The sequence below is a fragment of the Pinus tabuliformis genome, chromosome 6 (assembly GCF_031772625.1).
Source record: "Pinus tabuliformis cultivar Carrire ecotype Pingquan chromosome 6, CPIR1, whole genome shotgun sequence".
Classification (NCBI taxonomy): domain Eukaryota; kingdom Viridiplantae; phylum Streptophyta; class Pinopsida; order Pinales; family Pinaceae; genus Pinus; species Pinus tabuliformis.
The window spans coordinates 1,795,348,050-1,795,362,690 of NC_142292.1; the positions used below are offsets into that span (position 1 = coordinate 1,795,348,050).

Genomic DNA, 14,641 nt, shown 5'->3' on the forward strand with positions numbered 1-14,641 from the left:
CATTTTTCCACAAGGTATCTAGGAATCTAGATACTCACATTGCATGGAATTTTCCTTTTCTAGGATACCAAATATCCAGATTTCCTAGAGATATTTGGGCATGCATGTTGCATGAAATTTGATTTTTCTTAGATACTAAATATCTAGATTTTTTGGAAACATAAGAATATTCAAATGTTTCACATTACATGAAATTAAAAATGTTCTATCATTAAATTTTCTTTCTTTTCTATTTATGTTTATATTTATTATCACAGTGTTCCTTTGATTTATATTCGGGCATGCATGTTGCATGAAATTTGATTTTTCTTAGATACTAAATATCTAGATTTTTTGGAAACATAAGAATATTCAAATGTTTCACATTACATGAAATTAAAAATGTTCTATTATTAAATTTTCTTTCTTTTCTATTTATGTTCATATTTATTATCACAGTGTTCCTTTGATATATGTTGATATAGGTTTTTTGTTGATACATAAACATATTTATTTTTATAAATACATTTGGTTATGGTTTTCATTTCTATTTTTCATATATATATATATAGATTTCATTAATATTTCTATTTGTTATCATTTTTTTTTTAATTTTTAATTTTATTTGAAATTCAAATCTTTAATATATAATTTTATGATTTTTTATTTATGTATTGAGTTAATTTGGGTTTTTTTTTTTCAATTTTATATTTTTAATTCTCTTTTTTAATTTTCTTAACCATTCTTGTATTCATCCTAAATATCTCTTTATTATTTTCTATAAATATATATTTTTAATATTTTTTGGTTTTTTTCCTTTAGTATTCATCATTTTTTAATTTAATTTTTATATCTCTCTTCCATTAACTCTTTGATATTTCTTGGGTTCTTAGACCTTTTAAATAATAATTAAAAAATATTTTTGTTTTATATTTATTTGAATTTGATAGTTATGTTTATTGCATCTAGACATTATTTACAGTCTTAAATTAGATTTATCATTTTAGTCACATTGATGATGAACCACATTATATGGCTCAAAATAGGTCGACTATAAATTATCTATATAATTTTTCCAATTTTTTTTTAATAGATATAATGAATCACAAAAACTTATTTTTAAATGCCACACATCTAAATTTTTTAAAGATATTTGGCGATCTAAATATGCAAATGTTTCACATTGCATGACATTTCATTTTTCCTGGATGCTTTAGCATCTAGGTATTCACATTTCATGGAATTTGCCTTTTCTGAGATTTTTTTTTTCAGTGGGGGAGAAACTCCCCGCTGAAGAATCATGATACAACAAATGTTGCCGAAGCGAGCAGATAAGCAGATATACAAATACCGCCGAAGCGTGAAGAGATACCCGAGCAGATAAGAAGATATACAAATACTGCCGAAGCGTGAAGAGATACCATCACGGAAACAGATTTAACAAATATCGCCGAAACATGAAGAGATACCATCACAGAAACAAATTTTTACAAATACCGTTGTAGCATGAAAAGATACCATCCCGCAAGATTCGAACGCGGTTGGGGGGTGCGAAAGCCAACCGCCCCAGCCACCACATCGTGCACCCACGTGTAGCCTTTTCTGAAATACCAGATATCGAGATCAGATATTCGGGCATGCATGTGGCATGAAATTTGATTTTTCTTGGATACTAGATATCTAAGTCTTCTAGAGACATCAAAGTATTCGAGTGTTTCACACTACATGAAATTTAAAGTTTTCCTATTACTAAGTTTCTTTTTCTTTTATATTTATATTTCTTATTGCATTCTTCTTTTAATATATGTTTATTTTTCTTTTATTAAACCACATCAATATATTTGTATATATAAATAGCTTATATTTACATATTTTCATTAACATTTTATTTGTTATAATTTTTCTTTAATTTTTATTTTTATTTGAAATTCAAAATTTTAATATATAATTTTTTTATGTATGTATTTAGTTAATTTGATCTCATTTTCAATTATATATTTATTTATTTTTTAATTTTCTTAATCATTCTAAATATTTATTTATTATTTTCTATAAATATATATTGTAATATTTTTTATTCATTTAGTATTCATAATTTTTTTAATTTAATTTTAATTTTTAATTTTTTTCCTTTAATTCTTTATTTTATTTTAGATTCATTTGAATTTCACTGTTATTATTGTTACAGTTTTAGATCAGATTTTTGTAGACCATAAACTATTTATAATTTTTGGGGAAAAATTGTGTGATTTTTCAGGAGTGTTTTTATAAACATTATGAATCACATAAGCTTGCACTCATACATTTGATTTTTTCACCAAAATTTTTTTATCACAAAAGCTTGCATTCATACATTTGACTTTTTCGCAAAATACTTTTGATAAACATTATGAATCACAAAAGCTTGCACTCATACATTTGACTTTTCTTGGACACCACATATCTAGATTTTTTGGAGAGATTTGGATATCTAGGTATGCAGGTGTTTTGGCTATCTAGGTATGCAGATGTTTGAATTTAACATTATAATTATTGCAATTTAAGATTAGACTTTCATGGACCATAAACTATCTTTGATTTTTTGGAGATGTCTTGGCTATCTAGGTATGTAGATGTTTTGGCTATCTAGGTATGTAGATGTTTTGACTATCTAGGTATGCAGATGTTTGAATTTAATTGTTATGATTGTTGCAGTCTTAGATAAGGTTTTCATCGATCATAAGCTATTTATGGTTTTTCGGAAAAAACTATATGATTTTTCAAGAAAAACTTTTGATAAACATTATGAATTAGAGAAGCTTGCACTCATACATTTGACTTTTTTGAAAAAAAATTTGATAAACATTATGAATCATAAAAACTTGTACTCATACATTTGACCATAAACTATCTATGATTTTTCTGGAAATACTTTTGATAAACATCGTGAATTAGAGAAATTTGCATTCATACATTTTACTTTTTCGAGAAAAAAATTGGTAAACATTATGAATCTGAAAAACTTGCACTCATACATTTGACTTTTTCAAGAAAAACATTATGAATCATACAAACTTGCACTCATACATTTGACTTGACTTTTCTTAAACACTACATATCTAGATTTTTCCAATTTTTTTGGACACCAAATATTGAACTCTTTTTTTTTGATATATTGATATGCAAATGTTATTAGGAGATATTTGGATATCTAAATATGATAATATTCTATCTAAATAGAAATATTGAACTCTTTTTTTTTATATCTTGATACGCAAATGTTATTAGGAGATATTTGGATATCTAGATATGATAATATTCTATTTATCTATGCACCCGGTGTGCATGATGTGGTGGTTGGGGCAGTTGGCTTTCGCACCCCCCAACCACGTTCAAATCCTGCGCGATGCGCGTCGCTGCGATGTGTTTGATGATGACGTAATGTGATGGATGATGATGTATTCTGCTCGCTTCAGCAATATAAGATGTATTATGATTCTTCAGCGGGGATTCTCTCCCCCACTGAAAAAATATTCTATCTATCTAGATATGATAATATTCTATCTAAATAAAAATATTGAACTCTTTTTTTTTTTTAATATCTTGATATGCAAATCTTATTAGGAGATATTTGAATATCTAGATAGGATAATATTCTGTCTAAATAAATTTGTTGACACTAAGATATGATAATATTCTATCCTATGGTCTTTGCTTGAAAATCCAGCGTTTTTTATTTTTTTTTATTTGGATATCTAGATATGATAATATTCTATCCTAGGGTCTTTACTTGAAAATCCAGCGATCGTTGATCCATATCTAAATAAATTTGTTGACACTAAGATATGATAATATTCTATCCTATGGTCTTTACTTGAAAATCCAGCGTTCCTGTGAAGATTTTTACGATCGTTGATTTGGGGTTTAACTATCGTATAAACTTCTCTGCACAAAATTTACGATGAACCCGACGTGAATCGAACACGCAAACCTTCTGATCTGGAGTCAGACGCGCTACCATTGCGCCACGGATCCACAGATGGTGATACTTTCCTATGATATTTTCATGTTTTGTACAATGGATGCTTTTACAAATTTTGCTACTATGAAAGAGCAACGGTCGCTACGTTTTCACGAAAACTTTAAAAAGTAAGGATTCAGTCGACCATGGAAACCAATCAGACTATCTGAGTTTATGCACAGTTGCGTGGACGGCAGGATTCGAACCTGCGCGGGCAGAGCCCACATGATTTCTAGTCATGCCCGATAACCACTCCGGCACGTCCACTAGTGTATTGGTCGATAGGTGCTATAAAATTAATATGCGTAAGTGATTCATATATAAATAAGCACATTTATAACTAATAAGAATTATATATATATATATTTTAAGTTTGTCAGACTACATTTTTATTATATTTAATATATCACTTCGATCAATGCAGGAAATTGAACTAGTGATTTCATATCAAGTAAGTGCCTTAACAGATCACTCAATCACCATTTATCCAAAAGCTATAGACATCTATATATTTAATTTTAAAATAGGTGTTTAAAGTGTGAATAATTAATAAAAATATATTAAATAGATGTGAAAATAATTTAATTTTATAATTTAAAAAAATAATGAAATTATTATTTTTGGGAAAAATAATCATTAAAATTAATTATCAAATATGAAAATTTTATAATAAAAATAAAAATACTATATAAAAATTTAGTAGTTTTTTGTTATTAAATAAGTATAACAAAATAAGGGGTGACAAGGAGGGGTACTCTATAGTTCCAAGGAGGACAGTGTTTAGGTACTCACGGGGTCTGGTCATATGACAAATAATAAAGCCGATATATATGGTCTTTACTAGGGACTTTTATTAGCCAAAACGCATTTGGCATACACACTTACAGTTATGGAAGATTCTCTCATAATCCTGCATCATCTAGTTAAAAGATCCCTCCTAAGAGTGAAATCTATGAAAAACATAAAGAAAAATATAAGGAAAATTGTGAAAGATATCCCATTCATAACATATTTCCATGCCTTAAGAAACTTTCAATAGAGAAGTATACAATTATGCTAACGAGGGGTGTAAATTGAAGATAGTTGAATTAAAAATGAATGCCCAAATCAAACCTAATATAATTCCCTAATGGTGGATGAAGTCTAGCACTCCAAAAATTGTTAATTGCACAAACTTAAATGAACCATGGCGGATGAAGTCTAGCACTCCAAAAACTATTAATTGCACGAACTTAAATGAACCTCTATAGGACAAAAACATGTCCATAATTATGAAATCTTTCATAATCAATTAGTAACGTTAGTGTTGTAATTTTGTGTTTTGTTGGGGTAGTTTTCTAAGCCTTATTCACATACAAAACCCTTCTTTTTCATTGCTCAAATATATTCTCCTAAGGAAAATCATGTATTCCTATTAGAAAGGAGAAAACAATTGGAAAGTTATGATGAATTAGCTCTATAATGCTTGATGCACATAATTATATAATACAAATACTTTTAGCTATAACAAATAACAATACAAAAAATATTCATATTTATGGATACTGTAAAAAATAGTGTAATCTAATTAATAGGCAAAATGACTCCTCTTTCAAGCATTTTTTGGTTAATTTTGCCAAAATGTGGTAGATATTTTTAAGAACCACAAGTTTTAGCTATTTAATTTGCAAAGTTCAAGTGCCCCTGGGTTTCTCAAGGTGATGAATCCATTTATGCATTAAAAAAAGAATTTTAAAAAAACAAGAAATCGCAATCTCCCCTGAAATTGTATTGTTGGATTCTAAGGAAAAGGTCATTTTGTCTATTAATTAGGCTGTGTCATAATACTATCATTTTTATTGATATGTAATTATAAGAGATGAAAAATAGAAAATAAATAATTATTCATATTTATAAATACTATTAAAATTTAGGTTCAATAGCTCTACGAATTACCCTCGAATTCGGGTTTCGACAACCATGGTTGTTGTTCAAGAGTCTGTGATCATCGCTGTTAGAGGGGTTGGCTAGACGCTACAGATCATAGGAATCGAGAAGGATGTCACTATTAAGTTAGTCGAAACCATATTGGAAATTTTTCTCGACCCCATTTTGTTTATTCAAAAAACACAATTTAGATTTTGTGCTTGAAATTGTGCCTCAACCTCGTATCCCCTCATTAATAAGAGGTTTTTCAACAAATTTCACTCATCAGATTAATTGTATGCTCGGATCCCTCCTGGGTCCTATCTCGGTGGATGACATTGGGGCCATTCACTCTCATTTCTCTGGTTTTCACCTCAAACCCTCAGTAGATCAGATTAGATCAAGATTGGGGAAATCAATTTGAACTTTTCTGGGATTATAAATCTAAAAATCTAAAAAAAGAATATCTTCTGTTTCTCCCTGCATCCAAGATGAAGTTATTACCCTGTATTTAGGGAATCTTACGGTTTTTGTGAGACCATTCTAAGGAGGTTCTTTCTGTTTGCAAGTCAAAGCCATATATCTCATCTCTTCACTTGCAACTAGAACTCAAGATCAGATAGGGATCCCTGTTGGCTGTTTTCGGCTCCTACATGGACGTAGGTAGCTTCAAGATTAGAAATCACTCAATGATAATGGCATTACCAAGGATGCCTCAATTTATCTAGTCTCTAGATTATTTGGGGGAGAGAAAGCCTGTGGCACATCCTCCTCTTCCTAGCCTAAATCCTTTAAGGATGCACTAAAGCTAGGGATTTCACCTTAGAATCCAAAAGATCTCTTAGGGTTGACATTTATTATAGATCAGGCGGAAAACACTCCATCTCTTGAAGTGAATGATCTTATAGCCAAATTGGCTTTTGTAGATTATGCACAACTAGCGATTATTTGTTGATTTAATGGATTTTTCCCTTCAATGTTTGCGCTTTGGGAATGGGTGCATCAAAACTGGTCCCTGAACACGAAGCTATTTCTTCGTTCGAAACTATTTTTTGTGGTACTCTTTAGAAATTTAGAGGACTTCAAAAGAATGGAAAATTTTAGGGGCTAATATTTGTAGGTGGGCTAATTTTCCATGATTTTTCGAAAACACAGATTCACCAATTTCCATTTAAAAAAAATTGTTTTGCTAAAACTTTACAATATAAAATTATTTTACCTTAAAAATCACCAACATTATATAGAGAGTATATATAAAATCGCTGTAAATTTGAATAATTTTACAAATACATCAAAAAACATTTATATTTTTCATATTACGGACTAGTGAGATTCACCAATGTTTTTAAACTTCAAGATAATTTTCCATCCTTAAAAATTTCCCTGGTCATAAGGTGTTTGATCAGGGACCCTAGTTTTGGGCCCGATTTTGGCTTTCATTTCAACCATGGTTTCCCAATTTTAATCCTCTTCTATGACAACTTTGGCCACTCTAGTCTAGGTAAGACTTCCAAACTTGCCCATTTATTTGATACAAGCAGACATCTTAGTCGATATCAAGGTTTTATTATGTTGCTTTTGATTTGGGTTTGACCATTTTATTACTTGTCATCCATATTGATGGTTTCATAATGGAAAAGGTGGAGGAATAAGCTCACAAGACCATTTTTAATGTCGTGACCTAGTTTGGAAAATTGGGTTTGAAACATTTGGGAGTAGTTTGAGGCATCAAATGGATTTTTTTTGTTTTTTGTTTTTTTTTAGGGGGCGGGGGGAGGGGTAAAACATTTTTGCTTTAGTGCAACACCTTTTTTCCATATTCTACACCCAAGGACCTTTCTAACGACGTAAGAATCACCTCAATTAGAGTTTGTATGCAAAAGTTATGCCATTCAGAAGTTAACCTTCCCGTTTTGGCTACCATAATTCAAGAGGATGCACACCAGCTCCCATTATTCATGAAGGGGCTAGCCACATGATTATAATGAAGAATACTCTAGAAGAGTCTATATTTTAAATTTTGTTAAGAGTTGAGGTAGTTAAAACCTAACCACTAATAGGCTATAGTGATGTGTTATAATCGAGTCATTAGGAGGAAAAAGGGTTCAATTCTTTTCAAGAGAATTTGTTCCATAGATGAGAAAAATAATTAAGAGGGATAGGGATAGAGAACACAAAGAGGATTTGTGCGTTGTAGTATCCCATGGGCTATAGGCCATACTTCTTTGTACTAACATCCATTTTATGTTCAGAGAAAGATAGCAGAGAAACCCTACCTTCCAGTTGGGTTTCCTCTTGAAAGGGTTTCCCAGGTTATATCTTGTGTCAAATCATGGTTTATGAGTTTTTATTTCATTGTTCTTTATCTTTTGCATAATTTTAATTTTCATATATACGCATTTAACAATAATTTACATAACCATAAATCTAAAGAGAAATAAAACCCCAATAGTGTAGATTTCATATTTTTAAATAAAGTTATATCATATTTGTTGTGTCGATCTTTCCAATGTAATATCCACAGAAATGTATGGATCATATTGGTATCAGAGCAGGTTTCTTTGGGAATATTGTGGATATTTTCAGGGGACCTAGATCAACTAAGCTAAAAGTCATAAAAACCCTAATCATGGTTGACGAATTTGTGAATAACCCTCCTAATCTTACAGAGGAGAGGTTTTGTGGCTGGAAGCACAAGTTGCAGACATAAGTCATAATTTGAATATCCCCATGCCAACCTTGAATAATAAGCTTTGGGTACTCAAAGAAGATGGGGGTTCTAATGCGGAGAAAAAAATCATAGGGGAGATCAAGAATCAACAGAGAACCATTCAAAGAAAGGACCCGCAAGATATCAACCCATTTATAGTGTTGTGAACTATTCATAGTCCTTATACAAAATGTAAGAATTGGCTGATATCAAGTCGTATCAATGTGAGATTAACACTTTGAAGCTAAAACATTAGTTGCAACAATTGTAAGTGTATTTTAGTGTTCATCATATTGAGGAAGAACAAAAGATCTCATTTGTGTGACTGAAATTAGAGGGTGATGCAGCGTAGCCACACCTTTAGATATTTCGCGTGTGGACCTGTGGGTTATGGGCCCACGTATACATCGGAAGAATTTTAATCAGTGGACTTCACAACAAATCTGACCAATCACCGTCAACTGTGTGTTGCACAATTGGCGTATTCATTTCTATGTTTGACTTTTGACACTCCAAATATCCACCGTCGATCTATCTCGTCCGATCCAATGGCTATCGCGCAATAACTCGCACCAACTAGTCAGCTGATCTCCATTGTTGATCAATCCCGCTTGATCCAACGACTATCGTGTCACCCGCTCGGCAACTAGCTTGGTTGATCTCCACCGTCGGTCAATCTCGCTCGATCCAACGACTATCACGTCATCTCATGTAAAATCGTGCACGACCGATATCAGATCGAGAGCACGCGAGAAAATTAGTTTTCTCGTGCTACGTGTCAACACCTTAGGCTAATCGGGTGAAATTTAGGAATACTGATTACCACCTTTAGGGCACGCGAGATACATCTTACCCCTTGCAAAGACCGCTCTATCCTTTTGCTAACACATGGTTTTAATCTCCGCATTCATCTTCCGTCAATATCATCCATCGATCTGTTCTTGGATCTTTCGTTCGCTTATCGGTGAATTTTGCATTACACCACAAATTTATCTCTGCCATACTTTGTCTAAGGCGAATTTCATAGGAACTTTGTCCCTTACACTTGCACACACATATTTATCAACTTACAGTAAAGAATGTATATGTAAACAATACACAGACACACAAATCCATATTTTTCCTAGATGTATAATAACACTCATTTTTCAATTATAAATAGAACTCGATTACAGGCTAAGGCCTCACGGCCTGAATCACAAATTTCCCTGTGGCTACATTGCATACCCTATCCATATTTTTCACACAACACAAACTCTCTTATATAGGAAATTACAAAGGGAGGAACCGTTTATGATCCATGAGTTTCTCCCACAATCGCTCAATCAAACCCCTAAATCTCTCTATTCGCATACATGGCAGATAATTACATTTAATCAAGCCTTCTAGAGACTTATCAATTCCATCAATTTAGCTCTGTTTAAACAGAATTTTCCTCGGTTTATAATGATTGTCCATGTTTCCCCTTTCACAGCTTTGAATTTAAATTTTGATTAAGGGTGCTCTGATGCTCCTGCATCAGACTCCCAAGGTACAAAATTTTTATGACCTCCTGGTCATATGCCTTCTTCATCCCTTAGAAATTCTACCCACATCCTCTGTGGAATTGCCTTTATGATATTTTCATGAGCTGCAACAAAACCTCTACAGTAACAAGTCCTCCCTGCTACACGATACCTCACCAAGCTTCTCTCCTCTGAGCTTAGTCTTTTGGCATCTCTCTGGTTCTCTCTTCTTTGGAACCATTTGAGCACTCCTGGCTCTAGGTTGCTGCAATCTTCTCACCTTCTTCTGCTGCTACCTGTACGACAATATAAAGACCACAAACTCTCCAATATTCAACATAATTGTACCTCCTTTTTTTCACTCGAACTCTTTCTCGCAGGAAACCTTTCCCTACTTTGATACCACTTTGATGCAGCGAAACTGCATCTTTACATAATTCATGCGTGGCCCTGTGGGTTATGGGCCCACGTATACATTAGAAGCATTTTAATCAGTGGACTTCACAACAAATCTGACCAATCACCGTCAACCGTGTGTCGCACAACTGGCATATTCATTTCTACGTTTGACTTTTGGCGCTCCAAATCTCCACCGTCGATCTGTCCCGTTTGATCGAACGGCTATCGCGCAATAACTCGCACTAACTAGTCGGCCAATATCCATCGTTGATCAATCCCTCTCAATCCAACGGCTATCGCGTCACCCACTAGCTTGGCCGATCTCCATCGTCAGTCAATCTCTCTCGATCAATGGCTATCACGTCATCTCGCGTAAAATTGTGCACGACTGATATCAAATCGAGAGCATTCGAGAAAAGTAGTTTTCTCGTGCTACGTGTCAACACCTTAAGCTAATCGCGTGAAATTTAGGAATATTGCTTACCACCTTTAGGGCACGCGAGATACTGCTTACCCCTTGAGAAGACCGCTCTATCCTTCTGCTAACATGTGGTTTTAATCTTTTCCATTCATCTTCCGTCGATATCATCCGTCGATCTGTTCTTGGATCTTTCGTTCGCTTATCGGTGGAATTCGAATTACACCACAAATTTATATCTGCCATACTTTGTCTAAGGCAAAGTTCATAGGAACTTCGTCCCTTACACTTGCACACGCATATTTATCAACTTACAATAAAGAATGTATATGTAAATAATACACAAACACAGAAATCCAGATTTCTTCTAGATGTATAATAACACGCATATTTCAATTATAAATAGAACTCGATTACAGGCTAAGGCCTCACAGCCCAAATCACAAATTTCCCTACGGCTACATTGCATACCCTATCCATATTTTTCACACAACAGAGACTCTCTTATATAGGAAATTACAAAGGGAGGAATCGTTTACGATCCATGAGTTTCTCCCACAATCGCTCAATCAAACCCCTAAATCTCTCTATTCGCATACATGGTAGATAATTACATTTAATCAAGCCTTCTAGAGAATAATCAATTCCATCAATTTAGCTCTATTTAAATAGAATTTGCCCCGGTTTACAATGATTTTCCATGTTTCCCCTTTCACAGCTTTGAATTTAAATTTTGATTAAGGGTGCTCCGATGCTCCTGCATTAGAGGGCCACACCCTGACCAAGTGAGAAAGACACATGGAGACCTTGAGGTTGGAGGGATACCCTTGAGTGACTAATTGGGAGGAATTTAAAACCCTCACAAAGTCACAATTTCACCCTATCGGGTATGTAGAGGACTAGTGGATCCGGTGACACTACTTCAGGCATAAGTAGGGGTAGAGTGCATAAGAGTACACCATAAAATTTAGAAAGATGGCCATAATGTTGGGTATGACCCTGAAGAACCAAAATGTACTCTTCAAGTATCTTGTGGGTCTACATAAGCTTTTACGGAAGCAAGTGATGTTGCTCAAGCCTAGATCGATGGATGAGGCTTGTTACATGAAAAATACTTTGAGAACATAGGGATGAAGAAATGAAATCAAGTGGATCAAAGGAGAAGGAGCAACAATATGCTTCTAAGGATGGTAAGAAGAAGTGGAAAGGGGGAAAATATAAAAATATGACATCCATAACACATGAGTGCAAAGATACCAACAACCACTGCAACATTGACGACCATACAAAGGAGAATACGATTGGAATTTGCATCTAGATCTTAATCTGAAGAACAAAAATAAAAACAATAGGAAGAAGAAACTCATGGCCACCAATTTGAGCAACTAGATTGAAAGAAACTTGGATATGGATGAGGAGATTGTCTTTAATTTAGTGTGGAAGGAGAAATAAATGACCAAACTCTTCCACAAAAAGATACAGTCAAGAAGGCAAAGATTGATGCTCGATTTGACTCAGGATCACAAGAGAATCTCATTGCAGCAGAGCTGGTCAAGAAATTGGGATTGGAAGTGCGTGATCATCCAAGCCCATACATATTGGGATGGGTAAATAAGGATGTAGATTTGAAGGTAACAAAACAATGCAAAATTAGATTTGCCATCAATGGAAATTTCATTGATGAAGTATAACTAGATGTAGTTCCCCTTGATGTATGAAAAGCTGTGTTTGGAATTCCTTACATGTACATGTGGGATGCAATCTTCACGCGAAGAACCAACTAGTATTGGCTCATCAAGGATGGAAAATCGTTTACCATTAACACAAACAAAGGAAAGTCAAAAAAATTTCTAGTAAGTGCCAACTAAGCTAAGAATCCGATTAGTTCTAGCAAGAAGTATGTTTTGCTATTTTAAAGAGAAAACCTATATGTAGAAGAGTTTGTAAGAGGCAAGGAATCCATGGAGGGTTGTACTAAAAAACAAAGATAACAACTAGAAGAGGTTATACAAGCATACAAGGATGTGTTCCTGGATCCGAAAAGGTTACCACCTAAGAGGGAAGTGGAGCATGAGATCTAATTATTGTAAGACTCCCCACTACCAAACATTGGGATGTATAGATAGTATGTTACAGAAGCAAGTGAGGTGAAAAAGTAGGTGTAGCAACTACTAGAACATGGTATCATTCGACCAAGTACATCACCATCTGGGTCACCAAATGGGGAACATTCACTTTTAAGAGAATGCCATTCGGGCTTATCAATTTTAGTGTTACATTTCAAAGAGCGATGGACATCACTTTCCGTGGCCTGATTTGTCAAAGTGTAGTTGTTTATTTGGATGATGTAATTGTGTTTTCCAAAAGAAGATTAGATCATGTACATCATCTGAAACAAATATTTGAGCAGTGTCGTAAATATGGGATTTCTCTTAATCCCAAGAAAATCATCTTTGGTGTGTCAGAAGGAACTCTCTTAGGACATGTCATTTCAAAGAGTGGAATCAAAGTTGACCTCGAAAAGGTCAAAGCTATAACTCAGATCTCGTTCCTAGTGAATAAGAAATCTATGCAATCTTTCTTAGGGAAGATTAATTTCCTGCGAAAGTTCATCTCTGATTATGCTCAGATAGTTAAACCTCTACAAGAGATGATTAAGAAAGATGCGACTTACAAATGGGACAGAAGGGAAAATGATGCTTTCACTCAAATAAAACAAGCTACTGTCGATGCACCTGGATTATTTAGTCTTGATTATGGCAAAGATTTTCTACTTTACACTTTTGCTTCAGATTCATCTATTGCAATGATACTAACTCAAAAGGATGCTAAAGGAAATGAACAACCCATTTCTTTCATGAGTGTTGGCTTACAGGGGTTAGAGCTGAATTATCTTCCCATCGAAAAAAAAGTTTATTCTATGTCTAAGGTAGTAAAATATTTCAAGCCCTATCTCCTTAAATCTCACACGATCATTTTTTTGCCTCATCTAGCGATTAGAACACTCTTTGTGCAACAAGAGTTGGGTGAGAAGAGGGAAAATTGGATGACCTGCTTATAAGAATATGATTTGGAGTTTGATCCAGTTCATACCATTAAGGGTCATGGCCTCTACCAACTTGTAGCTGAAGCAAGAGATGCTCCCAAGCAAGGTATTTTAGGTTGGGAGTAAGAAATAGAAATTTATAATGTTGAACAAGTTCCCTAGACCACATCTACAAGGCCATGGTATTCAGACATACGACAATTCTTAGAGCACGACACCTTTCCCATGCATTTACCGAATAAATAAAAGAGAGAAATCCACCTTAAAGCTTTATCTTATAAGATTATTCATGGAGTTATTTTCAGAAAGCACCACAACGATGTCTTGAAAATATTACTTAAGCCACAAGATACAAAGAAGGTACTAAAAGATCTACACGATGGATCAATAGGTGGTCACTATGTAGGTGACATAGTTGCACATAAATTAGTGCGGGTTGGTTATTATTGGCCCACTTTATTCAAAGATGCTCATGCTTATGTTCACAAGTGCCAAACTTGTCAGAGATGTGCCAATCGAGATCAGAAGTCAACCACCCCACTGTTACCAGTAGCAGCCAAGGAACCTTTTCAATAGTGGGGACTAGATGTTATTGGAGAAATATTTCCACATTCGTAAAAGAAACACTGATACATTCTAATATTGATACATTATTTTACTTGGTGGACAAAAGCAATTC

At 33.8% G+C, this 14,641-nt stretch overlaps 2 non-coding genes across 2 annotated transcripts; both read right to left on the reverse strand.

Annotated features, from left to right (window-relative positions):
- Positions 1 to 3,920: 3,920 nt before the first annotated feature.
- Positions 3,921 to 3,993, reverse strand: TRNAW-CCA (transfer RNA tryptophan (anticodon CCA)). Its single transcript has one exon. It is a non-coding gene; the product is annotated as a tRNA-Trp (tRNA).
- Positions 3,994 to 4,164: 171 nt separating this feature from the next.
- TRNAS-AGA (transfer RNA serine (anticodon AGA)) lies at positions 4,165 to 4,246 on the reverse strand. Its single transcript has one exon. It is a non-coding gene; the product is annotated as a tRNA-Ser (tRNA).
- Between the last annotated feature and the right edge of the window lie 10,395 nt (positions 4,247 to 14,641).